The following is a 26852-nucleotide window of genomic DNA, read 5'->3' as shown; positions in this document are numbered from 1 at the left end:
TGCCAGCTTCTCTCGCGGAGCTAGGAGTGTTCGGCTGCCAAAAATGCTTCTCTGATCCATGGAAGCGAATATGGGTTGCATGTGGTGGGCTTAAGGCCCATTTCCCCAAAAATGACATCATCTTACGGCGTGGTTGGCTGAGCAAACGCAGGGCTGAGGCATCGATCTGATTGAACAAATCGTTATTTACTTGGCGGTGGCAATCAAGATGAAATTTTGTTGAACTGCTTCTTCACCGTTTCGGGGAGCTCCACTTTCTGCTGCTTCATGGTTTTATACTAGGAGAGCGCTCGTCTCCATGTAGCTTGCTTCGTGGCGATGCAACATTCGGGCTGGCTCCTCGCGCGGAGCCGGAGGAGAATGGGTATGGAGAGGATCCGAACGGGTCCTTAAGCTGTGCCTATATATGCCTATGCCTAGGACCAAATCTTGTGTGTCATCTAATGATCTAATCTATGTACATATTTCTCATAAGAATAAACGAACCTACAAACACAGACTGAACTATGCGATAAAAAACTTATGTGTTGTTGAAAAGTTAGCGTCAACTTTGGTTATTATCGAAACCGAACTGAAATTAAATGGTTATTACCAAAACCAAACTGTATCTATGTAAACCTTATTAACTGAATTATAAAAACTGTATAAAACGAACTGAATCAAAACGGAAAATAGAATGCACACCCTGGTGTGATATCTCTGTCCAACACTTTGCCGGTTCAGCCGTTGCATTGCAAAAGAAAAAATATCATGTTTTTTCATTTGAACATTAATTAACGTTCAAAACAATTAAACCTGCCTTTTTTAAATCTATGAATATTATTAAATCCTTTAACATTTTAAAATTCGAGAACATTCTCTCAAAAGTCTTAGAATTTTCAACACATGAGCACTTATTCCGTTCATGATCATATCTTTTAATTTACAAATATCTTTCAAATCGTTGAACATTCTTAAACTTTGTGAATATTTTTTCAAAAATCACAGAATTTGTCCATGTGGTCACTATTTTTTCAAAACACACCAACTTTTTTGAATGCGTGAACATTTTCATAGACATGATACACACATATTTTTGAATATACAACTTTTTATTTGTTTTGCGAGCAGTAGTTTTTTTTTTGTTCAAAGTGAGGAGCCGCACACAAGTTCAAAATGTTACTGTGTTTTGGAGCAAGAGGAGTTCCCTAAGTGGACAAACTGGGTGGTTTTAAATAGAGTTGGCAAAATAAAAATTACCTTATGCAGTGCCCAACGGTCCGTGCTTGCATTTGTCAAAAACGCGTGGTCAGAACCTTACGGTCCCATCACACGAGCATATGGCGAATAACTCTATATATGGTCGGTCACATGATTCGGATTGGGATATATACTAACTAGTGATTTGAATCATGTTGTGTTGGCCATCGTCGATGAGAAGGAGCAGATGTCGTCGTGTCCAGACACACATTTCTCCAGAAAACAATAGCTTACTCATCGCCTCTATTTTTGCACTAGAAGTGCTTCGAGCTTCTAGATCTTTAACTTTACGGAGTTAGGTCATCCGGTCTAACTCTGCCCGAAGAGTTTGACCTAGCCGGGAGAGGGGAGATGAAGCATTGCCGAATAAGCCCTGAACTACTCATCTCGTCCTTCATTGGCATGGGTTTTGATGAGTCCTCCTATATGTCACTTTTAGCGTCATATAGTAGAGGCTACCCGCAGAGGGAGTTATGGGCCGAACGACCCATTTTACTCACGCTATCTCCCAAGCTCGCGTTTATCCCGAGCGAGCTTTTTGTCAAAACCAAAATCTCAAGCAAGCGACCTTCTAAGTCAGAGCGTTGTACTTCATCTTCAGTTTTCCTAGTTTTCCCCAAAAACATATATATGTTTTTATAAAATTTTGAACAAAAAATAATTATATGATGATTCAAGTGAGTAAGCATTTTATAAAAAAGGAAAGTTCATCATGTATTTAATAAATGTTCATCATATGTTATGAAAAGTTTACCGTGCACTGACAAAGGGTGATCATGGTCAAAAGAAATGTTCATTGTGTATTTAAAATTTGTTCAATGTGTACTTGAGAAAAGTTTATCATGTGTTTGTATTTTTTTCGTGTTGTATTAAAAATGCTCACCGTACTTTGCAAATTCCCTCGAAAGTTGTACCTCGATTCATGCAGATCTTCTTTTTCTGTGAGCAAAAGCTTCAACATATGTTTTTTTAAATCAAAAGCTTGGACATGTATCTTCAGCCATATTGCAATTTTGATGGTCCCCAGCAGTCCAACGCGTACATTCTTCCCACCTCTCGACGGCCTTTTCCCATCAGATGAACTCAACGTAGCCCCGTATATTCCCGCAAAAGAAAGGTAGCTCCGTATTTCCATCTCTTCCCATACTTATTTCCAGCCGACCGTCAGGGCAGTGAGTAGAAAGAAAAGAGAGGAAATTCATCCTTTCAGAGTTATCGTCCTAATATGCTCAAAAAAGAGAGTTGCCATCCTGATAAAAAAATATTCTGGTGTCAGGCCCAAGTCCTGGTAAGAATAGTGAAATCGTGTTTCTCATACTTTCCCTTCATCGTACAAAGAAAGATGCGCGTTTCTTAGAATATCCCAGTGGCCGGTCTAGTTCTCCTCCCGTCGACAGACTGAGATCGGTGACTTGCCTCTGCCAAGTCATTCTGTCACTTGCCCCTTCTCATCTGTTCTGTATTACAGATCCAATGGTCGTAACTCATTTGCAGCAAAAAATTAAGAAGACAGCCAGACTATGCAGTTTTCAGCGATCCAGTGATACGAATAGGAATAGCGAAGCACTAAAAGTGTCCAATTTGCATATTTTCGCAAGAAGTGCGAGTAAAAAATTACAAGCCAAATAACTGAACCAATTATAAAATGAAAAACTGAACTTTTGTACTAGCACTTAATATTGAACTTCCCTGGAACTTAAAAATTCTAAACAGCTGGCTATGTGGATGCACTTATTATAAAACAGGAAATTTTAAGGTGGTTCCAACTATTATTGGTTGTTCATTATTTTGTATCCAAGGGCTTATATTGAACTTGACGACCTATTAACCCCCGATGAGGTAATATGTCATCAAGGAGAGGTAATAGGTTACCCACCGCTCATATTTGGTAACTGTTAGAAATATCATAATTGCAAAAATATTACTGCCAAATATGGAGCATCTATGCAAAAATAACACCCAGGGCCCATGCACTTTTCACACCCTGGATTCACTAGGAGAGCTTATTTCAAGGGAGCTTAGTAACTGTATAGACTAGTAAAACGCCCGTGCGTTGCTACGGGCTATACTGTATATAAATGAATCAGACAAATTATTGATATTGAAGCTTATTTCTCTCTCATACACCAACCTCAAGGTCGACGGCAGGTTCCCGCGATCTAGTGTAGCATAAACATGGCCATATTGGAGGGCTATACTACATATAATAAAAGGGATTTTTTTTCACTGTATGTATGATACACTGTCTGAAAAATGTAACAATGCGACAGTCCAGGCTCCCACAAATCCAGACCATACTGGAGAGAAAAATGTCTAAACTGTGAACCCTGTTATCTCCAACACGCATACCAAACATAAAAACTCCACCCCATGACACACCCTTAAGTTTCCTGTCGGACCCTCCCCTTCCGCTCGGTTTTCGCCGTAGTGAGACATTTCTCGCTGGAGTCCTCTCCTTTAAAACGGGATGACACCCACCTCACCTTCGCCATGCGACCTCTCTCCTTCACATCATACTTCCCCACGGAGGGATTGCATTTAGACGTCGAAAAAACGATGGCGAGGGAGTCATGGAGGAGGGGTAGAGAACGAACCGGTGAAAGCCAAAAAAACCTACGTACAATGTTTGCTCCGCCTGGGTCATAGACGAGTCCCCCTAGTAGAGGAGTTTGGGGAGAAGAGGACAGCGACACGAGGACACGTCGGGAGGATCGCAAGGAAGGCACGCTGGTAGAGGAGATCAGGGAGAAGAGGACGGCAGCGCGCGGATGTTGGGATTATCGCGAGGAGGGCAGGTGATGGGAGGATTGCGTTCACATACACGTTAATGGGCCAGCCCAATGCTATGATGTGATGATGTCAAAGGTGGGCGAAAGATAGGAGTGGTGGGATGAGGTGGAGTGAGGCGAGACTACCACCTAAGACATTAGTAGTAGAAATTACTGAGAGTTGGTATAACATACATAATCCTTATGAAAAATGTTAGGCTGAATTTTTGAGTAAGTGAATCTATCTTGTAAACTCCATTGTAGACCATGCATACACATTATTCTCCAGAAGAACTGGTGCATATTATTTGAAAGAGCTTGATATCCCATAGACCATAGTCCTCGTGTAGTCTTGCATTGAAAGATATAGGTATGTAAGACAGTTAGCTTGGAATGAAATAGATAATTAAATGGAAAAGAGAAGAACTGAAATGAGGTAGAATTTCCTGTAGGGTCACATTTCATTACTCAGACTAACCAAAAGTTTCAGAACCGAGTTCTTGGAGCTCTTTGTCTTTGAGGTCATCATTCTTTATAATCTAAAACGTGAACATTTGGTTGGTAAAGAACATTACGTGTTAAATATGACATGTTATAGCAAGCCTAATATCAGGACCACCTCTCATGCGCACAATCAACTCCCTAAAGCCTCTTTTTTTATCAGATGCATAATGCACATCACTTACCGAGGAAGATTTTAGCCTCTTCAACATAACAATCGGCACCCCTTGTCAAAGCTCACACCAAAATAACTGCACGTGTAATCATTCTACCCTTTGATTGATAGACTGAAAATAAGTAAACAAAAGATAGGAGCTACTCACATTCAAACTTCTGCCACAAGCTCGTTGATGGTCATGCCCCTTCAACATGTTCACACATAGTACGTCAAAAAATAATATTCCTCCAACCAGCCCATACAGAATGCCTCAAATTGGCATGATAAAACAAATCCAGATTGCATTATTCATTGAAATGATAAAAAATGAAAACATCTCAAACCAATATGTATGTAGAACCTGAAATTATATCTTATGTATCAAAACGACTATACAACCTTCCAAAAAGCGAAGGAGGACCATACATAATACAATACTCCTTTCCAGCGCTTTACGTCGCCCGCCTCCCAATGCATGCCTGGTCATCTCCATGGCCTACAGGAGGCGCTTCACCTATAGCAGAATTTTGAGATAGGAATCCCTTCTTCACCTACAACAAAATTTCGAGATCCCAACACTATCAGGCTAATACAAAGATCCATGAGAAGTGTGAACGCACCAACATCTCCGGGTATGCATGGACCGTATGGGTAACTGATTTGGGAAACATAGGCGGCGCTGCTGGCATGGCCGACGGCACATGATGCATCTATAGTGAGACCGGCGGCGGCCAGCAGCACCGTGGCGGCCCAATTCGATAAGCCTGGCGGTCGAGTACCTGGAAGGCCAGTAGCCCACGCCCACGATGTTGGAAAAGTAGCTCGGGATGGCAGCGGCGTATCGCTGGGTCACCCGTGTCAGTGACCTCAAGGTGCCGTTGGCACGAAGGGGAGCATGTTTCCATTGTCGCAGATCTCCCATGCGACATCAATGGTCGACAGCATCGGTCTCTCTCGATGGACCGGATCTTCCCTGTCGCGGTATTCGGGGGAGAGGGGGTAGGCAGTGCCAAACAGCAGAGGGAGAGGCTTGACCTGGCAGGTTCTTGAGCGGTTTGAGAGTTCTTGTTTTTCAAGGATAGCTGAATGCCCTTGCGTTGCTATGGGACATCCAAGATATATATATTGATCAATAACCAGAAGGTTATTAATTCTACTTCACAAACTTCGACAATGCATGCACATTTTAATTTTCGATCAAAAAACAAAGGTAACAAACTCCTATAACAGTGGATAAAATACAAGAAATCAGTCTAATTGAAAATACCTCATCTACCTTAGAACGTCTATAATATCAATTAAGAAGTCTGCTACAAAACTTACTAACAGGTGGAAAAGGGACCGTATGTGGAAACTTATTTTGTAGAGCCGGACACTATCTTTGTGTTCAAAATCTTCTATGAAGTACTTGGAGGAGGAACCCGCCTTGCAATGCCGAATACAATCTGCGCGCTGGACTCATCGTCATTGAAGCCTGATTCAGGATCTACTGAGGGAGTCCTGGATTAGGGGGTGTTCGGATAGCCGGACTATACCTTCAGCCGGACTCCTGGACTATGAAGATATAAGATTAAAGACTCCGTCCCGTGTCCGGAAGGGACTTTCCTTGGCGTGGAAGGCAAGCTTGGCGATACGGATATGTAGATCTCCTACCATTGTAACCGGCTTTGTGTAACCCTAACCCTCTCCGGTGTCTATATAAACCGGAGGGTTTTAGTCCGTAGGACAACACATACAACAACAATCATACCATAGGCTAGCTTCTAGGGTTTAGCCTCTTCGATCTCGTGGGAGATCTACTCTTGTACTACCCATATCATCAATATTAATCAAGCAGGACGTAGGGTTTTACCTCCATCGAGAGGGCCCGAACCTGGGTAAAACTTCGTGCCCCTTGCCTCCTGTTACCATCCGGCCTAGACGCACAGTTCGGGACCCCCTACCCGAGATCCGCCGGTTTTGACACCAACAGTCGCTCTCCACTCGGTAGGATTTTTCAAACTTAGGCGAGTACTGGACTGCAGCTAAGCCCCCGAGTGGGAGGCTGGCTCCCCACTCGGTAGGATTTTCAAATACTTAGGCGAGTACTGGACTGCAGCTAAGCCCCCGAGTGGGAGGCTAGCTCCCCACTCGGTAGGATTTTCAAATACTTAGGCGAGTACTGGACTGCAGCTAAGCCCCCGAGTGGGAGGCTGGCTCACCACTCTGTAGGATTTTCAAATACTTAGGCGAGTACTGGACTGCAGCTAAGCCCCCGAGTGGGAGGCTGGCTCACCACTCGGTAGGATTTTCAAATACTTAGGCGAGTACTGGACTGCAGCTAAGCCCCCGGGTGGGAGGCTGGCTCACCACTCCGTAGGATTTTCAAATACTTAGGCGAGTACTGGACTGCAGCTAAGCCCCTGAGTGGAAGGCTGTCTCTCCACTCGGTAGGATTTTCAAATACTTAGGCGAGTACTGGACTGCAGCTAAGCCCCCGAGTGGGAGGCTGGCTCACCACTCGGTAGGAAATTATTTTTACAAACTTAGGCGAAACGGATTCGCAGCTAAGCCACCCACTGGGGGATTTCTCACGCAAACAAAAACAATAACAATCACTGGGAAAATTATAACGCTCTTGTCTTTGATAAATAAACTACTGAACTTTTTCTTATTACCTCTCATCCGAGTGAGAATTCAAGTATAAAAGGGGCGGAGCAGCTCCGCATTCCAGGCTCGTGGCTCATCAATCTGGCAATTGACATTATAAAGGTGGTATGCTCCATTGTGGAGGAATCTGGTGACTATGAAGGGACCTTCCCAAGTAGGAGCGAGTTTGTGTGGTTTCTGTTGATCCACTCGGAGGACCAAGTCTCCTTCTTGGAAGGCTCGACTCTTCACATTTCTGGCATGGAATCGACGCAAGTCTTGCTGATAGATGGTCGATCGGATCATGGCCATTTCTCTTTCTTCTTCCACGAGGTCGACTGCGTTCTGCTGGGCTTGTTCTGCTTCATCTTCAAAGTAGAGCTCGACTCGGGGTGCGTTGTGAAGCAGGTCACTCAGCAAAACTGCTTCGGCTCCGTAGAACAGAAAGAATGGGGTTCTTCCAGTCGATCGGTTTGGGGTTGTCCTCAATCCCCAAAGAACCGATGGAAGCTCGTCGACCCATGCACCTGCTGCGTGCTTGAGATCGCGCATCAGTCAGGGTTTCAGTCCTTTGAGAATTAAGCCGTTTGCTCTTTCCGCTTGTCCATTCGACTGGGGGTGAGGACTGAAGCGTAGTCGACTCATGTGCCTTGAGAGGCGCAAAAGGCTCTGAATTTGTCGGAATCGAAGTTTGACCCATTGTCAGTGATGATGCTGTGCGGAACTCCATATCTGAATATCAACTCTCTGATGAAACTGATAGCAGTGCAAGCATCAAGATTCTTGATAGGCTTAGCTTCAATCCATTTGGTGAACTTGTCAACTACTACTAGCACATGAGTGAAGCCGCTCCTGCCCGTTCTCAGTGGTCCAACCATGTCTAGTCCCCAAACAGCGAAGGGCCAGACGAGTGGAATGGTTTTCAGGGCTGACGCAGGTTTGTGCGACATATTGGAGTAAAACTAACATCCTTCACATTTGTCGACTATCTCTTTCGCCATTTCATTCGCTCTTGGCCAGTAGAATCCCGCTCGGTATGCTTTAGCCACAATGGTCCGAGAGGACGCATGATGACCACAGGTCCCCGAGTGGATATCATCAAGGATTATCTGACCTTCTTCTGGTGTTATACACTTCTGACTGACTCCAGTCGCGCTTTCTCTATACAACTGTCCCTTTATGACTGTAAAGGCCTTGGATCGATGGACGATCTGTCGAGCCTCTTCTTCATCCTCTGGGAGTTCTTTCCTTAGGATGTACGCGATGTACGGTACCGTCCAGTCGGGAGTGATGACCAAAACTTCCATGATCAGGTCGACCACAGCTGGAACTTCAACTTCAATCGGATCCGTGGCACTTTTTGGCTGCGGGGCTTCTTCAGTGAAAGGATCCTCCTGAACTGATGGTGTGTGGATGTGTTCGAAAAACACATTGCTGGGAATGGCTTCTCTTTTGGAACCTATTTTCGCCAAATCATCAGCTGCTTGATTTTTTAGTCGGGGTATGTGATGAAGTCCTAACCCCTCGAATTTCTTCTCCAGCTTTCTCACTGCATTGCAATAACCAGTCATGGCCGGACTTCTGACGTCCCACTCTTTCATCACTTGATTAACCACCAAATCTGAGTCGCCATAGACCATGAGGCGACGGACGCCGAGTGAAATGGCCATGTGCAACCCATATAAAAGTGCTTCGTATTCTGCTTCGTTATTAGAGGAATCAAAGTGGATTTGAAGAACATATCTGAGCTTATCTCCTCGGGGGGAGACCAATACTACGCCGGCACCGGAACCATTCAGCATTTTGGAACCGTCGAAGAACATGGTCCAATGCTCCGAGTGAACCTGAGTCGGCAGTTGTTGTTCAATCCACTCGGCGACGAAATCTGCTATTGCTTGGAACTTGATAGCTTTCTTTGCCTCAAACTTGATATCTAGAGGAAGGAGTTCAATCGCCCATTTTGCCACTCGACCAGTTGCATCTCTGTTGTGCAGGATCTCTAACAATGGAGCGTCACTGACGACCATAATGGAATGATCAGAGAAGTAGTGAGCAACCTTCTTTGTGGTCATATAAATCCCATATACAAGCTTCTGATAATGAGGATATCTTTGCTTCGACGGGGTCAAAACTTCAGAAACATAATATACTGGGCGCTGAACTTTGAAAGCTTTTCCTTCTTCTTCCCGCTCGACCGTAAGTACCGTACTGACGACTTGTCCCGTGGCTGTGATGTAAAGCAGCAAAGGTTCTTTGCTGATTGGAGCAGCAAGCACCGGCTGGGTGGAGAGCAGAGCTTTGAGCTCTGCAAACGCTGCATTAGCTTCAGGAGTCCACTCGAACTTGTCTGACTTCTTCATCAATCGGTAAAGAGGCAATGCCTTTTCACCGAGACGAGAGATGAATCGACTTAAAGCGGCCAAGCAACCAGTAAGCTTCTGGACGTCGTGCACTCGCACAGGACGTTTCATCCGGAGTATAGTACGGACTTTTTTTGGATTGGCGTCGATTCCCCGTTCGGAAACGAGAAAACCGAGTAACTTTCCGCCAGGAACTCCGAATGTGCACTTTGATGGATTAAGCTTGATATCATACCTCCTGAGGTTGGCAAAGGTTTCAGCAAGGTCAGTCAGCAGGTCGGAACCCTTCCGTGACTTGACCACAATATCATCCATGTATGCTTCGACATTCCGACTGATTTGAGTGAGCAAACACTTCTGAATCATCCTCATGAATGTGGCTCCGGCATTCTTGAGGCCGAATGGCATGGTAACGTAACAGAAGCACCCGAATGGAGTGATGAAAGCTGTTTTGATCTCGTCAGGTCCATACAGATGGATCTGATGGTACCCGGAATAGGCGTCTAAAAAAGACAGTCACTCACATCCCGCAGTCGAGTCGACTATCTGGTCGATGCGGGGGGAGAGGAAAATGATCTTTCGGGCAGGCCCGATTGATATGTTTAAAGTCAATGCACATGCGAAGTGACATGTCCTTCTTGGGGACCATGACAACGTTGGCGAGCCACTCGGAGTGGTAAATCTCTCGGATGAACTCCGCTGCTAAGAGCCGAGCCACCTCCTCACCAATAGCCTTTCTCTTCTGGACGACGGACCGTCGGAGATGTTCTTTGCCGGGTTTCACTTTCGAGTCGACTCATAGGCGGTGCTCAGCCAGCCCCCTGGGAACACCCGGCATGTCAGAAGGCTTCCATGCGAAGATGTCCCAGTTCTCACGGAGGAACTGGATGAGTGCTTCTTCCTATTTGGAGTCGAGTGTTGTTGAGATATGAGTTGGAGCAGCACTGGGATCGGTCGGGTGAATGTGAACTGGCTTCGTTTCACCAGACGACTGAAAAGCTGATTCTGTAGCGGGCTTCTTGGCTCACAGCAAATCACTCGGGTCTGCAGTCTTCTCGTACTCCTGCAGCTCCACCACTGCCATCTGAGCATCAGCGATCTTTGAGCCTTTCTGAAAACACTCTTCTACTTTCTTCCGATTGCCCGTAACAGTGATCACACCTTTGGGACCAGGCATCTTCAATTTGAGATACACATAGCATGGTCGAGCCATGAAGCGTGCGTAAGCTGGCCTGCCCAAAATAGCATGATAAGCACTCTGGAAATCCACAACTTCGAATGTCAACTTTTCTTTGCGGTAATTCTTGGAATCACCGAAAACCACACCAAGAGCAATTTGGTCGGGTGACTCAGCCTTCTTCCCAGGAATGGCTCCATGGAAACTCATGTTGCCGGTACTGAGTCTGGACATCGGAATGCCCATCCCTTTCAATGTCTCAGCAACAGTATGTTCAAACCACTGCCACCATCCATCAAGACTTTGGTCAGTCGAGTGCCTTCAACAACTGCGTCGACCACCAAAGCTTGCCTCCCAGGGGTGGCAATGTGCGTTGGGTGATCGGATTGGTCAAATGTGATGGCATTCTGAGACCACTTCAGATAACTGGGTGTCGCCGGAGCAACCATATTCACCTCACGGTTGATAACTTTCAGTCGACTTTTGCTTTCAACATCAGCAAAAATCATCAAGGTGGAATTGACCTGGGGGTATCCATCATCACTGTCTTCCTTGTCCTCAACTTTGTTCGACTCCTTTTACTTATCTTTGGGTTGTTTGCCGTGGAACTGTTGGATCAAGAGCCGACACTTTCGAGTGGTATGTTTCGGGTAAATGAGCTTACCCTCTTCATCTTTCTTGGTGTGGATGTGACATGGCAAATCCAACACATCATTTCCGCCTTGATCTTTAACTTTCTTGGGGTTCCAAGGTCCTTTGGGTTTCCCCTTAAACTTTCCTTGAGTTACAGCCAAGGCTTCCCTAGGAGCAGCTGGCTCGGCTTTCCGCTTCTGTTTCCGATTGGAATTTCCTCCTTCGGTTTCTTGGGCGACTGACTTGTGCTTGCCACTCCGGAGTCGATCCTCATCTTCACCATTAGCATACTTGGTGGCAATCTCCATCATCCGATTCAGAGACATGTCTCCGGTTCGACCAAATTTCAGATTCAGTTCTCTGTACTTGACACCTTCTTTGAAGGCATAGACTGCTTGGTGATCAGGCACATTCTCTACCGTGTGATGTAACGTGATCCATCTCTGGAGGTAATCCCTCAAGGTTTCATTCGGCTTCTGCACGCAAGACCGCAGTTCCGTCAGTCCTGCCGGTCGCTTGCATGTTCCTTCAAATGTAGTGACAAACACACGGGCGAGATCTTCCCAAGTGTAAATGCTGCTGGGTGCTAACTGATTCAGCCACGCTCTGGCCGAGCCCTCCAACATGAGAGGCAGGTGCTTCATGGCCACTTCATCATTGCCACCGCCAATCTGGACAGCCACTCGGTAGTCTTCAAGCCAAGTATCGGGCTTGGACTCACCAGTGAACTTACTGACTCCAGTCGCCAACCTAAAGTTGGGAGGAATCACAGCGGCCCTGATGTCTCTACTAAAGCACTCTGGCCCTGGAACATGTACTCTGCTTCTGGTAGGTGCATCTCTGTCGTGACCTTCTCGGTGAGCTCTGTTCCTGTCGACCAAACCTTGAACGAGAATGGATCTCGCATCAAAGCCTGGTTCCCTGGGGTCGACTGGAATCCTTCGCCCAACACTATGAGGGCGCCTGTCATCCTGCTGTCGAGGCACATACGATCCACTCCTCAGGGGAGGTGTGGGCACTCGACATCGATCGTCACGATCGAATCGGTGATCATACTGCTCACGGTTTCCGTACTGATCACGCCGGTCCCCATGTCCCTCATGCCTCGGGGGCGATCTTGCACTATGAGCCGACTGGACTGTGTCTGCAGCAATGGATCTGCTATGAATCCTGTTCCGCGACTGAGAAACAACGGGATTCTAGTCTCCTGCTGCCCGGAGTAACGCTCTGATCTGCAGCAAGCCTCTGCCAGCCTCTGATTGGAAAGGCTGGATTGACTCTGCTATACGGGCTGCAGCTGCTAAATTCTGAATCGAAGTTCGATATACCTGCGGGGGCAGAAAGAGCTGACGTCGACTGGATTCTGGAACCCATTGTCGCGCACGCTCGTCGACTGCTCACTGGAGGTTCTCCAGTCGAGTGCGCTCAGCCAAGTTTGACAGGCGCGCGTCCTCCAAGGCACGAGCCTCGGGGGTTTCTCCAACGATAGGAGTGTGCAGTGCATCCATGTTCCGGCGACGAAGTTCTTCTCTCTGCAGCGACGTGAGAGGCTCGGGGAGATATTCCTCATGGGGATGCGACGGATCGCCTCCACCTGCGCCTCCGTCGGTGCAGGGAAAACCGGGAGGACTGCGCGGTCCATCGACCATCAGAACCTCCGCTGCCGGATCACTGCTGTCGCACTCGAATGCGGTCTCTGCGGAGCCAGTCGACAGGTCGAACAGGCCATAGAGGGATTCGTCGGGCTCGATCGCCGCGACTTGAGGGGTGGCCGACTGGCATGCCACCGCGTGTCTCACCCACCGCTGAAGTCTCGACCGACCGGAGCGCTTGCGCCGGCGGGAAACAGGGAGGGAGGACAACACATGGGCCGACCGATAATGGGTCGACAGTTGCCGCAAGAGGACGCCGTGAACGCACGCGCGAAAGTGTGTTGCCCCGCGGACAGGGAGTGCGTCGACGTCGAGCGGAGCCTCCTGAAGCCAAGCGGAGTCGTCGGCGATGAACGTGAGAGCACCGAGACGGATCTCGCGGCCCTCCACCAAAACTCCGCCAGAAACCATGATGATTTGGATCGGAAAAGATCGCAACTCCTCCAACAAATCGCTAAGACACCGGCCCCAAGGTGGGCGCCAACTGTTGTGGTTCTAAGTCTAACAGTAATGTAGGGGGGTAGGTATGGAGAGGCAAGATCTTAGCTATGGAGTAGTTGTAAGCACACGAGGTTTACGAGTTCAAGCCCTTCTCGGAGGAAGTAATAGCCCTACGTCTCGGAGCCCGGAGGCGGTCGACTGGATTATGTGTGTATGAATTACAGGGGTGCGAACCCTTTACAGTGAGGAGGGGGTGGCTTATATAGAGTTCGCCAGACCCCTCCGGTCCTCAGTTATGCAGGGTTTCAAATACATTAAGGTCGGACGTTAATAGTAACGCCCCTAATAAAGTGCTATGATGACCATAAAAGCTACTTAATGACCGACCGTTAGCGTGCGGAGTGACTTTAGGTCTCCTGGCCGTCGAGTGGTTGGATCTTGGTCGAGTGATTGCTTCTTGGTCGAGTGTCTTCGAGTCTGTTGAGTGGAACACCTCCAAGTCGATTGAAAGGTGATTTCTTCTAGAGATGTCCTTGGGTAGGGCAGTTAGGACAGGTCCATGACCCTACCCTAGGTACATAGCTTCATCTGGTATACCTTCTACCTCAGATCCGAAGGCAAGATCTTTGTTGCCAAGAATGGATCCTTTCTAGAGAAAGAGTTTCTCTCGAAAGAAGTAAGTGGGAGGAAAGTAGAACTTGATGAAGTATTGCCTCTTGAACCGGAGAGTGGCGCAGCTCAAGAAAATGTTCCTGAGGGGCCTGCACCGACTAGAGAGGAAGTTAATGATGATGATCATGAAACTTCAGATCAAGTTGCTACTGAACTTCGTAGGTCCACAAGGACACATTCCGCACCAGAGTGGTACAACAACCCTGTCCTGGAAATCATGTTGTTAGACAATGGTGAACCTTCAAACTATGAAGAAGTGATGGCGGGCCCAGATTCCGACAAATGGCTGGAAGCCATGAAATCCGAGATAAGATCCATGTATGAAAATGAAGTATGGACTTTGACTGACTTGCCTGATGATCGACGAGCCATAGAAAATAAATGGATCTTTAAAAAGAAGAAAGACGCGGATGGTAATGTGACCATCTATAAGGCTCATCTTATCGCTAAGGGTTATCGACAAGTTCAAGGGGTTGACTACGATGAGACTTTCTCACCCGTAGCGAAGCTAAAGTCCGTCTGAATCATGTTAGCAATTGCCGCATTCTATGATTATGAGATATGGCAAATGGACGTCAAAACAGCATTCCTTAATGGTTTCCTTAAGGAAGAATTGTATATGATGCAGCCAGAAGGTTTTGTCGATCCTAAGAATGCTGACAAGGTGTGCAAGCTCCAATGCTCAATCTATGGGCTGGTGCAAGCCTCTCGGAGTTGGAACATTCGATTTGATGAGATGATCAAAGCGTTTGGGTTTACGCAGACTTATGGAGAAGCCTGTGTTTACAAGAAAGTGAGTGGGAGCTCTGTAGCATTTCTCATATTATATGTGGATGACATATTATTGATGGGAAATGATATAGAATTCTTGGAAAGCATAAAGGCCTACTTGAACAAGTGTTTTTCAATGAAGGACCTTGGAGAAGCTGCTTATATATTAGGCATCAAGATCTATAGAGATAGATCGAGACGCCTCATTGGTCTTTCACAAAGTACGTACCTTGACAAGATATTGAAAAAGTTCAATATGGATCAGTCCAAGAAGGGGTTATTACCTGTATTGCAAGGTATGAGATTGAGCACGGCTCAATGCCCGACCACGGCAGAAGATAGATAAAAGATGAGTGTCGTCCCCTATGCCTCGGCCATAGGGTCTATTATGTATGCCATGCTGTGTACCAGACCTGATGTAAACCTTGCCGTGAGTTTGGTAGGAAGGTACCAAAGTAATCCCGGCATGGAACACTGGATAGCGGTCAAGAATATCCTGAAGTACCTGAAAAGGACTAAGGATATGTTTCTCGTCTATGGAGGTGATGAAGAGCTCGTCGTAAAGGGTTACGTCGATGCTAGCTTCGACACAGATCTGGATGACTCTAAGTCACAAACCGGACACGTGTTTATTTTGAATGATGGGGCAGTCAGCTGGTAGTTGCAAGCAAAGCGTCGTGGCGGGATCTACATGTGAAGCGGAGTACATGGCAGCCCTGGAGGCAGCACAATAAGCAATCTGGATGAAGGAGTTCATTTCCGACCTAGGAGTTATTCCCACAGCGTCGGGCCCGATGAATCTCTTCTATTACAACACTAGAGCTATTGCCCTTGCCAAGGAGCCCAGGTTTCACAGGAAGACCAGGCATATCAAGCGTCGCTTCAACTCCATTTGTGAAAATGTTCAAAATGGAGACATAGATATTTGTAAAGCGCATACGGACCTGAATATCGTAGATCCGTTGACTAAACCTCTTCCTCGAGCAAAACATGATCAATACCAGAACTCTATGGGTGTTCGATTCATCACAATGTAACTAGATTATTGACTCTAGTGCAAGTGGGAGACTGTTGGAAATATGCCCTAGAGGCAATAATAAAATGGTTATTATTATATTTCCTTGTTCATGATAATTGTCTATTGTTCATGCTATAATTGTGTTATCCGGAAATCGTAATACATGTGTGAATACATAGACCACAACATGTCCCTAGTGAGCCTCTAGTAGACTAGCTCGTTGATCAATAGATGGTTACGGTTTCCTGACCATGGACATTGGATGTCATTGATAGCGGGATCACATCATTAGGAGAATGATGTGATGGACAAGACCCAATCCTAAGCATAGCGCAAGATCGTGTAGTTCGTCTGCTAAAGCTTTTCTAATGTCAAGTATCTTTTCCTTACACCATGAGATTGTGCAACTCCCAGATAGTGTAGGAATACTTTGGGTGTGCCAAACGTCACAACGTAACTGGGTGACTATAAATGTGCACTACGGGTATCTCTGAAATTGTCTGTTGGGTTGGCACGAATCGAGACTGGGATTTGTCACTCCGTATGACGGAGAGGTATCTCTGGGCCCACTCGGTAAGACATCATCGTAATGAGCTCAATGGGACTAAGGGTTGATCACGGGATGCTGTGTTACGCAACGAGTAAAGTGACTTGCCAGTAACGAGATTGAACGAGGTATTGGGATACCGACGATCGAATCTCGGGCAAGTAACGTATCGATTGACAAAGGGAATTGTATACGGGATTGCTTGAATCCTCGACATCGTGGTTCATCCGATGAGATCATCGTGGAACATGTGGGAGCCAACATGGGTATCCAGATCCCGTTGTTGGTTATTGGCCGGAGAGTTGTCTCGGGCATGTCTGCATGGTTCCCGAACCTGTAGGGTCTACACACTTAAGGTTCGATGATGCTAGCGTTATTAGGAAGATTTGTATGTGATTACCGAATGTTGTTCGGAGTCCCGGATGAGATCCCGGACGTCACGAGGAGTTCCGGAATAGTCCGGAGGTGAAGATTTATATATGGGAAGTCATCATACGGTCACCGGAAATATTCGGGGGTATACCGGTATTGTACCGGGACCACCGGAGGGGTTCCGGGGGTCCACCAGGAGGGTCCACCTGCCCCGAAGGGCTTTATGGGCTCTAGGTGGAAGGGAACCAGCCCCCAGTGGGCTGGGCGCCATTCCCCTCTAGGGCCCATGCGCCTAGGGTTTGGGGGGAACCCTAAAGGGGGGCACCCCCCTTGCTTGGGGGGCAAGCCCCCTCCCCCTTGGCCGCCGCCCCCCCCTCTAGATCTCATCTAGAGGGGCCGGCCCCCTTCCCCCTTCTCCCTATAAATAGAGGGGCGAGGGGAGGGCTGCAGCACCACATCCAAGGCGCAGCCCCTCCCCTGCCCAACACCTCTCCTCCTCCGCGTGAGCTTGGCGAAGCCCTGCCGGAGAACTGCCACTCCATCACCACCATGCCGTCGTGCTGTTGTTGGAGCCTTCTTCCGCAACCTCTCCCTCCTCCTTGCTGGATCAAGGCGCGGGAGACGTCACCGGGCTGCACGTGTGTTGAACGCGGAGGAGCCGTTGTTCTATGCTTAGATCGGATTCGGCCGCGATCTGAATCGGTACGTGTACGACTCCTCCAACCGCGTTCTTGCAACGCTTCCGACTCGCGATCTTCAAGGGTATGAAGATGCACTCCCCTCTCGTTGCTAGTTACTCCATAGATTGATCTTGGTGATGCGTAGAAATTTTTTAATTTCTGCAACGATCCCCAACAATAGATGCTCTTCTTTTATCTATCTTTTTCATGTGAAATCGTCGGCTCAACGGTGCAATCTCTTAATTTCGTCTCCTTGCTCTGCTAGAAAGCGTCTGTACATATCTTATCCTGAAGTCCCCTTAATTGCTTTTAGTACGACAGAACATTTCCAATCTTTATTTTCATGCTATTTTTGTATTACAATAATTAGCGTTAATATCAAACCTGCTATAAAAAGGGTTGCCATCTCATTTTCTCTTCCTCAAGGCTCACCAGCAGTCACTTTCCCACCAACGCCACATACAAGTTAGGATGAAGATTGCAGCTTTGACGCTACTCCTAACACTTGCCTTTCTTGTGTTAGCATCAAGTACGTTTAATCAGTTCCTCCAAGAGTGTTGCATGAACCAAATCAACAAAATTGTTCTTTCCATGATTTCAATTTCTTCTTGTTGGTAATATTTTGCAGATGCAGATACAAAACAAAGGTGTACATTCAAATACCTCAAGAAGATTGGTGGGTATTCGATTGGTAGTTGTCAGGAAGATTGCCCCCGAGTCCTTATGTGCCCTGAGGACAAGGAATGCAATTTGGAGGCTGCTATTGTTGGCAAATTGTGCAGGTGTCTAATGTGCATACACTACTCCAAGGCTCCAATAAAGGAAACTGTAATGTTAACTAGCTAAGAAAATGTCAGTGCAGGTTTGCTAAAAATAATAACAATGCCATATCATGGGGTGTATTAGCATGACTATTCGCAATAAATCTTTATAGAACATAATTCAATGCTACGCCTTGAGTTTTCTACATGGTGTTATTAAGTGATCTATATATGAGGCATTAAAAATACCACCTTCCTTTTCGACTATATCTGGCAAGGTATTACCAATATATATAAGTTGGAGATAAAAGCTGTAGAAGTGCTACTAGTGGGCTTGCCTTTTTTAACAACTAGACCTAGACTTGATCTTTGACTCGGTTTTCTTCTCTCATCTCGTCTTCTCTCCACATCACAAATAAATAACTCAGGGTACAACCTTATAGAACTTTTGTAAGATCATCAAGCACGGTTGATGTTGGATGAAAAAAAAACTGATTTTTCAAGATAGAAATTTGGTGAGTATTGGTTTGTCTCGAACAAATTAGTCTCACACAATACTTTTGATTTGTAATCTATATCAAATATTATCCTAACTTAGGTTTGGATCTCCAATAATACAATAAGGTCCCATCATTCGGAGGCTAATACTAGGATGAGATCAGCTTGAATTGCATGTTAGGATACCCCTCTGCATTCGCCAGCATCCATCAATGTGGAGATCCATTTATGGAGCCTAGCTCCGAGATGGATGTTGCTTCCAACCTTGCCTCCGACTCTGGCAACTCTTTCATTCTAACGATTCTACATGGTGGAACTCATCGACATATAGCTCAAAACACACCTCATGACTTAATAGTGGCAGAGTCCTTTAGTATATATATTCATTCACCATATGACAAGTAAGGGCATCTCCAACACTAAACCACGAATGCCCATTTTTATGTCCAGAGGTGATCTGTGAACATGATGCCAGAGAAAATCATCCAACACTATTCACAAATTCATCCGGTTGGACGAAGAGAGAGTAGAGGGGGAGCATGCATGTGAAGAGAGGAGGACCACCCAAGTCTTTGTGTTGATCAAATGGATGTCCCGACTCCGGCAAAGCTCCCCCAAGTTTGTATTTGTGATTCTGGAATTCCGGGGCATTCCGCACTTACGTTACTAGGTATTTGCATGTATCTTGCAAGTTGTATGCACCTATTATGTGTTATGATCCGTAGACCCTAAAGTGACAGCAATTAGGATTCGCTCCGGTGATGACCGTAGTATGAGGAGTTCATGTATTCATTGAGTGTTAATGCCTTGTTCCGGTTCTCTACTAAAAGGAGGCCTTAGTATTCCTCTGATTTCCTTATGGGATCCCCCTGCCGTGAGAGGCGAGGACAAAACAAGTTACGCAAGTTGTTATTATAAGCACGTAAGACTACATACGGAATACATTCCTACAATGAATTGATGAGTTTGAGCTATTGTGTATCGCTCTAGGTTGTGACTGTTATGTGATGAATGTCATCCAACACAAATATTCATCGCTGATCAAATGCAGACGCTTTTCTCATATTGATCTTTGCTAAGTTACTACTGTTCTGATGCTACTACAGTCACTACAAAGCCGTGCCTATTACTGCTTTTCTCATATTGATGTTTGCTAAGTGGAATTCGAACTTTGTTAATACACCATTGGTAGGTTTGTCTTAAAAATAACTCCGTCAATAGGTACCCATTCCACAACTACAAGTCGTTATTTGTTTCTCTGGGTCATTACATCAATAGTCTACACACACGTACTGATATCTCCAATACTTCATACGGTACTTAGGCCCTGCTTGGAACTCCTCTAGCTTCTCGAAATCCTTGATTCCAGCTTCTCGTCGTCGCTGCCAGCTTCTCTCGCGGAGCTAGGAGTGTTCGGCTGCCAAAAATGCTTCTCTGATCCATGGAAGCGAATATGGGTTGCATGTGGTGGGCTTAAGGCCCATTTCCCCAAAAATGACATCATCTTACGGCGTGGTTGGCTGAGCAAACGCAGGGCTGAGGCATCGATCTGATTGAACAAATCGTTATTTACTTGGCGGTGGCAATTAAGATGAAATTTTGTTGAACTGCTTCTTCACCGTTTCGGGGAGCTCCACTTCTGCTGCTTCATGGTTTTACACTAGGAGAGCGCTCGTCTCCACGTAGCTGGCTTCGTGGAGCTGCAACATTCGGGCTGGCTCCTCGCGCGGAGCCGGAGGAGAGTGGGTATGGAGAGGATCCGAACGGGTCCTTAAGCTGTACCTATATATGCCTATGCCTAGGACCAAACCTTGTGTGTCATCTAATGATCTAATCTATGTACATATTTCTCATAAGAATAAACGAACCTACAAACACAGACTGAACTATGCGATAAAAAACTTATGTGTTGTTGAAATGTTAGCGTCAACTTTGGTTATTATCGAAACCGAACTGAAATTAAATGGTTATTACCAAAACCAAACTGTATCTATGTAAACCTTATAAACTGAATTATAAAAACTGTATAAAACGAACTGAATCAAAACGGAAAATAGAATGCACACCCTGGTGTGATATCTCTGTCCAACACTTTGCTGGTTCAGCCGTACAATTGCAAAAGAAAAAATATCATTTTTTTCCATTTGAACATTAATTAACGTTCAAAACAATTAAACCTACCTTTTTAAATCTATGAATATTATTAAATCCTTTAACATTTTAAAATTCGAGAACATTCTCTCAAAAGTCTTAGAATTTTCAACACATGAGCACTTATTCCGTTCATGAACATATCTTTTAATTTACAAATATCTTTCAAATCGTTGAACATTCTTAAACTTTGTGAATATTTTTTCAAAAATCACAGAATTTGTCCAAGTGGTCACTATTTTTTCAAAACACACCAACTTTTTTGACTGCGTGAACATTTTCATAGACATGATACACACACATTTTTGAATATACAACTTTTTATTTGTTTTGCGAGCAGTAGTTTTTTTTGTTCAAAGTGAGGAGCCGCACACAAGTTCAAAATGTTACTGTGTTTTGGAGCAAGAGGAGTTCCCTAAGTGGACAAACTGGGTGGTTTTAAATAGAGTTGGTAAAATAAAAACTACCTTATGCAGTGCCCAACGGTCCATGATTGCATTTGTCAAATACGCGTGGTCAGCACCTTACGGTCCCATCCCACGAGCATATTGCGAATAACTCTATATATGGTCGGTCACATGATTCGGACTGGGATATATACTAACTTGTGATTTGAATCATGTTGTGTTGGCCATCGCCGATGAGAAGGAGCAGATGTCGTCGTGTCCGGACACACATTTGTCCAGAAAACAATAGCTTACTCATCGCCTCTATTTTTGCACTAGAAGTGCTTCAAGCTTCTAGATTTTTAACTATACGGAGTTAGGTCATCCGGTCTAACTCTGCCCGAAGAGTTTGACCTAGCCGGGAGAGGGGAGATGAAGCATTGCCGGATAAGCCCTGAACTAGTCATCTCGTCCTTCATTGGCATGGGTTTTGATGAGTCCTCCTATATGTCACCTTTAGCGTCGTATAGTAGAGGCTACCCGCAGAGGGAGTTATGGGCGGAACGACCCATTTTACTCACGCTGTCTCCCAAGCTCGCGTTTATCCCGAGCGAGCTTTTTCTCAAAACCAAAATCTCAAGCAAGCGACCTTCTAAGTCAGAGCGTTGTACTTCATCTTCAGTTTTCCTAGTTTTCCCCAAAAACATATATATGTTTTTCTAAAATTTTGAACAAAAAATAGTTATATGATGATTCAAGTGAGTAAACATTTTATAAAAAAGGAAAGTTCATCATGTATTTAATAAATGTTCATCATATGTTATGAAAAGTTTACCGTGCACTGACAAAGGGTGATCATGGTCGGAAGAAATGTTGCTTGTGTATTTAAAATTTGTTCAACATGTACTTGAGAAAAGTTTATCACGTGTTTGTATTTTTTCGTGTTGTATTAAAAATGCTCACCGTTCTTTGCAAACTCCATCGGAAGTTGTACCTCGATTCAAGCAGATCTTCTTTTTCTGTGAGCAAAAGCTTCAACATATGTTTTTTTAAATCAAAAGCTTGGACATGTATCTTCAGCCATATTGCAATTTTGATGGTCCCCAGCAGTCCAACGCGTACATTCTTCCCACCTCTCGACGGCCTTTTCCCATCAGATGAACTCAACGTAGCCCCGTATATTCCCGCAAAAGAAAGGTAGCTCCGTATTTCCATCTCTTCCCATACTTATTTCCAGCCGACCGTCAGGGCAGTGAGTAGAAAGAAAACAGAGGAAATTCATCCTTTCAGAGTTATCGTCCTAATATGCTCAAAAAAGAGAGTTGCCATCCTGATAAAAAAATATTCTGGTGTTAGGCCCAAGTCCTGGTAAGAATAATGAAATCGTGTTTCTCATAGTTTCCCTTGATCGTACAAAGAAAGATGCGCGTTTCTTAGAATATCCCAGTGGCCGGTTTAGTTCTCCTCCCGTCGACAGACTGAGATCGGTGACTTGCCTCTGCCAAGTCATTCTGTCACTTGCCCCTTCTCATCTGTTCTGCATTACAGATCCAATGGTCGTAACTCATTTGCAGCAAAAAATTTAAAAGACAGCCAGACTATGCAGTTTTCAGCGATCCAGTGATACGAATAGGAATAGCGAAGCACTAAAAGTGTCCAATTTGCATATTTTCACAAGAAGTGCGAGTATAAAATTACAAGCCAAATAACTGAACCATGTTAGTTAAACCCTGAACCGATCGTAGTTGAGCCGGTTTCCCCGGTTCATTAGCTTTGCTTTGCATGTAATAAGGTGCATGGCCGTGGATTGTGCGTGCCGTGCGCGAGTAGGAGTAGGAGGTGACCGCGGTGAGCACGCCCTCTTCGTGAACGTGGGATGGCACGTTCGAAGGATCGGGGTAGTGGCGTGCGAATCGGTCGGGACAGTTGATGACTTACTGAATAAGAGGAAGAGAAAACGGGAAAAGCAGCGAGTTGTGCGCTGTGCAAAAACCACTATCTCTTGTGAGTTCATCGAGAGCGAGAGAAAGAGAGAGTAAGGGAACGAGCGCGGCGGCTGCCTGACAATTGGCATCAGAGCCACCGTCGACGAGGGACCATGGCGGGCAGCAGAGAGTCCGCCGCCGACGAGGCAGCAGCCACGGCTGCCCAGGCTCACGGCGGAGAGGCAACGCCACAGGCGTGCACGGAGACGCGGGGTCGGAGCCGCGGGCGCAGTCGCGTCAGGAGGAACGCGGGCGAGGTGGTCGTCCACGAGCGCGTGATCCGGGAGGGCGCCGGTCACGGCGGCACGATCGTCTACCCCACCCTGACCTCCACGAACTACATCGAGTGGGTGTTGGTCATGCAGATCAACCTGCGCGCGGTGGGCCTCTGGGAGGCCATGCTTGGCGAAGGTATGGTCACCGACCGCGAGGACATGGCGGCGCTCGCCGCGTTGATCCGGGCTGTGCCCCCAGAGATGCACGGCGTTCTTGCCGTCAAGAAATCCGCCTACGAGGCCTGGGAGGCTGTGCGCACGATGCGGATGGGCGTCACCCGCGTCCGAGAGGCCACGGCGCAGCGTCTCCGGTCTGACTTCGAGCAGATCACGTTCAGGGACGGAGAAACCCTGGACGGCTTCGCCATGCGCATCACCACCCTCGTCAACAATCTTCGGTCGCTGGGCGACAACGTGGAGGAGGTGCGTGTGGTGCAGAAGTTTCTGCGTGTTGTGCCGGCCCGGTACACGCAGATCGCCTGCGCTATCGAGACCCTCCTCGACCTCAGGAACCTGACGGTGGAGGAGCTAGTCGGCCGCCTCCACTCCGCCAAAGAACGCTACGGCGTCGACGCGAAAGGCCACGGCGGGCAGCTCCTGCTCACGGAACAGGAATGAAACGCCCGAAAGGGCCACCTAGAGCAGGGGCAAAGCTCCTCGGGCGGCGGCCAACGTCAAGGCAAGCCGCAGGGAGGCGGCAACGGACAGCGCCGGGCGCGCGACATGATGAAGGTGAAATGCTACAACTGTAACAAGCACGGGCATTTCTCCAGGGATTGCAAGGAGCCACGACGGGAGCGAAAGGGCCAGGGCCAGCCGGTGCCGGTGCACCCACCGACGGCCCAACCACAGCTCCAACCAAGGGCGAACCTTGCCAGGATCGACGACGACGACGCCGGGCTCCTGCTGGCGAGGGCATGCACCCTCCACGAGCGGGGACCCGCACTGCTAATGGCCACGGTGCAGCCGCCAGACGCGGCTCAGGCGGCGCACAGTGACGCCCCGACGAGCGGGCGGGCTACGGGCGCGCCCACGAGTGTGACGCTGGTCGAGGACCAGGTCTTCCTCTCCAGGGAGGCCCACGCTGACGATGTCTGCTTCCTCGACACCGGAGCCAGCAATCACATGACCGGCGTCAAGGGCGCGTTCTCCGAGCTCGACACCGGCATCGCGGGCACGGTCAAGTTCGGGGACGGATCCGTCGTGGAGATCCAAGGACGCGGCACGATCATCTTCGCGTGTCGCAATGCTGAGCATCGAGCCCTGGCTGATGTGTATTACATACCCCGCCTCCGCAGCAACATCATCAGTCTTGGCCAGCTCGACGAGAACGGCTGCCAAGTCCTCATCGAGCACGGCGTCCTCCGCCTGCGCGACCAGCAGCAGCGGCTCCTTATCCGAGTAGAGCGCGCCAGGAACCGCCTGTACGTGGTCATGCTCGACGCCACCCAGCCGGTCTGCCTTGCCGCGCATGCCGGGGATCAAGCCTGGAGGTGGCACGAACGCTTTGGGCATCTCAACTTCGACGCGCTCTGGAGGCTCTCGCGGCATGACATGGTGCGGGGCCTGCCGGTGATTGAGCACGCCCAGCAGCTTTGCGACAGCTGCTTGGCGGGGAAACAAAGGAGGGCTCCGTTCCCGCAGGCGGTGAAGGGGCGAGCAGAGGGCCTACTCGACCTCGTTCACGGCGACTTGTGCGGACCGATAGCGCCGGCCACGGCCGGGGGGAAACGCTACTTCCTTCTCCTCGTCGACGACCTGAGTCGCTATATGTGGCTCACGCTCCTCACCACGAAAGGCGAAGCCGCGACGGCGATCAAGCACTTCAAGGCCGGAGTTGAGGTGGAAACTGGGCGGAAGCTGCGCCTGCTCCGCACGGACCGCGGAGGAGAGTTCACCTCCGCCACGTTCACCATGTTCTGCGCCGAGGAGGGCATGGGGCGCCAGCTGACGGCGCCCTACTCACCGCAACAGAACGGGGTGGTGGAGCGGCGCAATCAGAAGATCGTCGCCGCCGTGAGGAGCCTGATGAAGGCGAAGGGGGTTCCGGCTCGTTTCTGGGGTGAGGCGGTCACCACCGCCGTTTATCTCCTCAACAGATCGCCGACGAAGAGCGTTGACGGCAGAACTCCGTACGAGGTATGGCACGGTCACAAGCCCGATGTGAGCCACTTACGCGTGTTCGGCTGTGTCACCCATGTCAAGGTGGTGAAACCCCATGCGGCGAAGTTGGACGACCGGAGCACGCCGATGATCTTCCTCGGGTACGAACCAGGGATAGCGGCGTATCGCGTCTACGACCCAGCCCGCAACCGTGTGCACGTCTCTCGCGACGTGGTCTTCGACGAGGGCGCACGGTGGGATTGGGAGGCAAACGAGGCGGCACCAGCGGGTGTGGAGTTCACCGTCGACACTTTCTCCTACACCGTGACTCGCACGACGACGCGTCCTCTGGCAAGTGCAGAGCCGGATGGTGGCGCTGCGCCGCTGCAGGAGAACGCCGCGGCAGCCTCCGAGGTGCCAGAGGAGGGGTGAACAGGCGGCGCGGGCTCTCCCGCCCCGCAGTGCGCCACCCCTTCAAGTCCAGTCGCCGCGGCCGAGCCCGCTGGTGACACTGAAGAGCGCAACGAGGAGCCACAACACCCACAGCACCGCATGACGACCCGCGCCCGCGACGGGATCGTGCAGCCGAACCGGCAGTACGAGGACTACGTCATGCTGGCCCACGAGGACGAGCTCTACCTTGGCGAGATCGACGAGCCCAAGACCTTTGCAGAAGCAGAGGAAGAAGGAGCATGGCGCCGCGCCATGGACGAGGAGATGGCATCGATCATCGCCAACAAGACCTGGCGGCTCACTGAGCTGCCTGCAGGCCACAAGGCCATTGGGCTCAAGTGGGTGTATAAGCTCAAGCGCGACGCCAGCGGCAACGTCCAGAAGCACAAGGCGCTTGGTGGCCAAGGGGTTCGTCCAGAAGTTGGGCGTCGACTTTGAAGAGGTATTTGCTCCCGTGGCACGCCTCGAATCCGTTCGCCTACTAGTTGCGCTCGCCGCGCACGAGGGCTGGCGTGTCCACCACATGGACGTGAAGAGCGCCTTCCTCAACGGCGATCTGAAGGAGGAAGTGTACGTGACACAGCCACCAGGCTACGCCATCGACGGGGAAGAACACAAGGTGCT

The 26852-nt window shown here is 48.0% G+C and overlaps 1 long non-coding RNA gene across 1 annotated transcript; it reads left to right on the top strand.

The window, feature by feature from the left end:
• The first annotated feature begins 18058 nt into the window (after positions 1 to 18058).
• LOC147978097 (uncharacterized) lies at positions 18059 to 18567 on the top strand. The gene is made up of 2 exons (XR_015599532.1): positions 18059 to 18145; positions 18245 to 18567. It is a non-coding gene; the product is annotated as an uncharacterized LOC147978097 (long non-coding RNA).
• The last annotated feature ends 8285 nt before the right edge of the window (positions 18568 to 26852 follow it).

The sequence above is a fragment of the Triticum urartu genome, chromosome 3A (assembly GCF_056163025.1).
Source record: "Triticum urartu cultivar PI428250 chromosome 3A, HENAU_Tu73, whole genome shotgun sequence".
Lineage (NCBI taxonomy): Eukaryota > Viridiplantae > Streptophyta > Magnoliopsida > Poales > Poaceae > Triticum > Triticum urartu.
This window is presented reverse-complemented; position numbering and strand designations above follow the sequence as displayed.